This window comes from Lutra lutra, chromosome 7 (genome assembly GCF_902655055.1).
Source record: "Lutra lutra chromosome 7, mLutLut1.2, whole genome shotgun sequence".
Lineage (NCBI taxonomy): Eukaryota > Metazoa > Chordata > Mammalia > Carnivora > Mustelidae > Lutra > Lutra lutra.
In genome coordinates, this window is record NC_062284.1 from 100,405,636 (window position 1) to 100,410,215 (window position 4,580).

Sequence of the window (4,580 nt, forward strand, 5' to 3'; positions counted from 1 at the left end):
ATAAAACTCTTAATCTGGGAAAAATGCTCAACCTCACCAAAAGTCAAAGCAATGCAAATTGAAACCATAAGGTAACATTTGAAAACATCTTAATAACATTTAATAAATAAAACATCTAATACCCAGGGCTGAGAGGGTTCCTGGAATTGGTGTTTTCATACATTAATGATAATATACAAGTTGGTATAACCCTCTTAGAAAGTGATGTGAAAATATGTACTATCATTTCAAAAAAAGATCATGTTATTTGATTCAGTGCTTTCAATGTCTAACATTCAGTACTAGAATAGAATCCCAAACATGGAAATGCTACATGCAAGAAGGATGTTACGTGTAGTTATTGTCAAATAATGGAAACAACCAGTAATGGGAAGAATGATTGGGATTTCCTCCGAGGAATCATGATTACAGTGATACTACATACAAAATACAGTAAGAGAGAAAAACAGGATCCAACATTTTCAGTGTATTGCAGACAAAACTGGAAGGATATATTTCAAGTTGGAAACAGACATTAGAGGGATATGATTATGGAAAATTATTCCTTTTATAATTTAAAACTTATAGTTAACTGAAACTAGGTTTTTCCTGACTATTTCCAAATGGGTTCTTTCTCATATAAATGACATCAGAGGGGCACCTAGGTGGTTCAGTCAGTTAAGCCTCTATCTTTGGCTCAGGTCATGATCCTGGAGTCCAGGGATGGAGCTCTGAGTCAGGCTCTCTCCTCAGTGGGAAGTCGGCTTCTCTCTCTGCCCCTCCCCCCTCAAACAAATAAATAAAATCTTTAAAAAAAATAAATGACACCAGAATTTAATGTCAAAACTCTTGACAGAAGCTGACAGACTAATTTTTCTATATTGCTCCTCTAGATGGAGCACAAGTACTTAAAATGTTATAACCATACTTGCAGTCCAGAATTTTAGAGCTCACGACTTCAAAGATAATCTAGTGTATTTTCTTTAATGTTAGGGATATACAAAAGGCACTCCCTAGCTACACAACATACATTTATTTATTTATTTATTTATTTATTTATTTATTTATTTATTTTAGCGCTGCTTTTACATGACCTAGACTTTCTCACATTGAGTATATAGTCTTGTTGAGTGGAAGATCCCAATGGAGAGGAAGATGATAACAGGGGGGAAAATCAAGGATGCAAACTTTTCTGAAAGCCCTAATATTACTTACATAGAATTATAATCTAATAACTATCCCCTGAAATGTAAAAAAAAAAAAAAATCTGTCAGCTTATTTAATAGTTATTTAATTTTGCTTTTTGTTTTTGTTTTTGTTTTTTGTATCCTAGTAAGGCTGGGCTCCACAGAGGAAAAGGTGAGAATTTTGACTTTGATGTGTGGTTAATTGACTAGGGGGTCCACCTGCCAGGGCAAATCTGATCAAGGATCCACTTTGGGGCCTGAAATGTGTCTCTGGTACGCCAATGGCAACAAGAGCTGGTTTGGCTTTGGACAGTCCTTGGGTTACATCTGGCCTGCTAGCTCTGAGTTCGCTCTAAATGTTCTCAACTGTTTGTTGGATTTAAATTTCAAGACCATAATTAAGATGCATAATCTCAGGGGAGGAGTCAAGATTGCAGAGAAGTAGCAGGCTGAGACTACATCAGGTAGCAGGAGATCAGCTAGATAGCTTATCAAACCATTGCAAACACCTACAAATCCAACGGGAGATCGAAGAGAAGAAGAACAGAAATTCTAGAAACAGAAAATCAACCACTTTCTGAAAGGTAGGACCGGCGGAGAAGTGAATCCAAAGCTACGGGAAGATAGACTGCGGGGGGAGGGGCCGGCTCCCGGCAAACGGTGGAGCAACGGAGCACAAAATCAGGACTTTTAAAAGTCTGCTCCACTGAGGGACATAGCTCCAGAGGCTAAACTGGGGTGAAGCCCACGTGGGGCCAGCGTGGCCCTAGGTCCCGTAGGGTCACAGAAGGATCGGGGGTGACTGAGTTTGCTGAGCTCACAGGTATTAGACCGGGGAAGCCAACTACAGAGACAGAGCCGAGGAGTGAGCTCTCAGCTTGGGGTTACCTTGAACCGGTCACAGGCTGGGTGAGCTCGGAGTGCGGCCAGAGGCCAGGGAGGCAGGAGTGATTAGGCTCTTTTCTCTGAGGGCACACTGAGGAGTGGGGCCCTGAGCTCTCGGCTCCTCTGGGCCGGAGATTGGGAGGCCACCATTTTCATTCCTGTCCTCTGGAACTCTACGGAAAGTGTTCAGGGGACAAAAGCTCCCGAAAGCGAACCTGAGCAGATAACTTAGCCCAGCCCCTGGTAAGGACGGTGCAATTCTGCCTCAGGCAAAGACACTTGAGAATCACTACAACAGGCCCCTCCCCCAGAAGATCAACAAGAAATCCAGCCAAGACAAAGTCCACCTACCAAGGAGAGCAGCAGAATTCCAGTGGAGGAGAAAGCAAAGCACGGAACTCATGGCTTTCTCCCCATGATTCTTTAGTCTTGCAGTTAATTTAATTTTTTTTCCTTCTGCTAATTTTTTTTTAACTTTTACCCTTTTCTTTTTTAACGTTTTTAAACTAGTTTATCTAATATATATATTTTTTTCTTTGTTTTTTTTTTTAATTTTTTTTTTCCCTGAACTTCTTTTTATCCCCTTTCTCCCTCCCATGATTTGGGGTCTCTTCTGATTTGGTTAAAGTGCATTTTCCTGGGGTCTTTGCCACCCTTTCAGATTTTATTTGCCCTTCATATACTCTGATCTGGACAAAATGACAAGGTGGAAAAACTCACCACAAAAAAAAAGAACAAGAGGCAGTACCGAAGGCTAGGGACCTAATCAATACAGACATTGGTAATATGTCAGATATAGAGTTCAGAATGACGATTCTCAAGGTTCTAGCCGGGCTCGAAAAAGGCATGGATGATATTAGAGAAACCCTCTCTGGAGAGAGAAAAGCCCTTTCTGGAGAAATAAAAGAACTAAAATCTAACCAAGTTGAAATCAAAAAAGCTATTAATGAGGTGCTATCAAAAATGGAGGCTCTTACTGCTAGGATAAATGAGGCAGAAGAAAGAATTAGCGATATAGAAGACCAAATGACAGAGAATAAAGAAGCTGAGCAAAAGAGGGACAAACAGCTACTGGACCATGAGGGGAGAATTCGAGAGATAAGTGACACCATAAGACGAAACAACATTAGAATAATTGGGATTCCAGAAGAAGATGAAAGAGGGGAGCAGAAGGTATATTGGAGAGAATTATTGAGAGAACTTCCCTAATATGGCAAAGGGAACAAGCATCAAAATCCAGGAGGTGCAGAGAACCCCCCTCAAAATCAACAAGAATAGGACCACACCCTGTCACCTAATAGTAAAATTTACAAGTCTTAGCGACAAAGAGAAAATCCTGAAAGCAGCCCGGGAAAAGAAGTCTGTAACATACAATGGTAAACTAATCTTCGACAAAGCAGGAAAGAATGTCCAATGGAAAAAAGACAGCCTTTTCAATAAATGGTGTTGGGAAAATTGGACGGCCACATGCAGAAACATGAAATTGGACCATTTCCTTACACCTCACAAAAAAATAGACTCAAAACGGATGAAGGACCTCAATGTGAGAAAGGAATCCATCAAAATCCTCGAGGAGAACACAGGCAGCAACCTCTTCGACCTCAGCCACAGCAACATCTTCCTAGGAACATCACCAAAGGCAAGGGAAGCAAGGGCAAAAATGAACTTTTGGGATTTTATCAAGATCAAAAGCTTTTGCACAGCAAAGGAAACAGTGAACAAAACCAAAAGACAACTGACAGAATGGGAGAAGATATTTGCCAACGACATATCAGATAAAGGGCTAGTGTCCAAAATCTATAAAGAACTTAGCAAACTCAACACCAAAGAACAAATAATCCAATCAAGAAATGGGCAGAGGACATGAACAGACATTTCTGCAAAGAAGACATCCAGATGGCCAACAGACACATGAAAAAGTGCTCCACATCACTCGGCATCAGGGAAATACAAATCAAAACCACAATGAGATATCACCTCACACCAGTCAGAATGGCTAAAATTAACAAGTCAGGAAATGACAGATGCTGGCGAGGATGCGGAGAAAGGGGAACCCTCCTACCCTGTTGGTGGGAATGCAAGCTGGTGCAACCACTCTGGAAAACAGCATGGAGGTTCCTCAAAAAGTTGAAATGACCCAGCAATTGCACTGCTGGGTATTTACCCTAAAGATACAAACGTAGTGATCTAAAGGGGCATGTGCACCCGAATGTTTATAGCAGCAATGTCTACAATAGCCAAACTATGGAAAGAACCTAGATCTCCATCAATAGATGAATGGATAAAGAAGATGTGATATATATATATATATATATATATATATATATATATATATATATATAAATTTTAGCATATTTGTTCCATTTCTTTGAAAAAAATGGATGGTATTTTGATGGGAATTGCATTCAATGTGTAGATTGCTTTAGGTAGCATGGACATATATATATATATATAGAGAGAGAGAGAGAGAGAGATAATGGAATACTATGCAGCCATCGAAAGAAATGAAATCTTGCCATTTGCAACAAC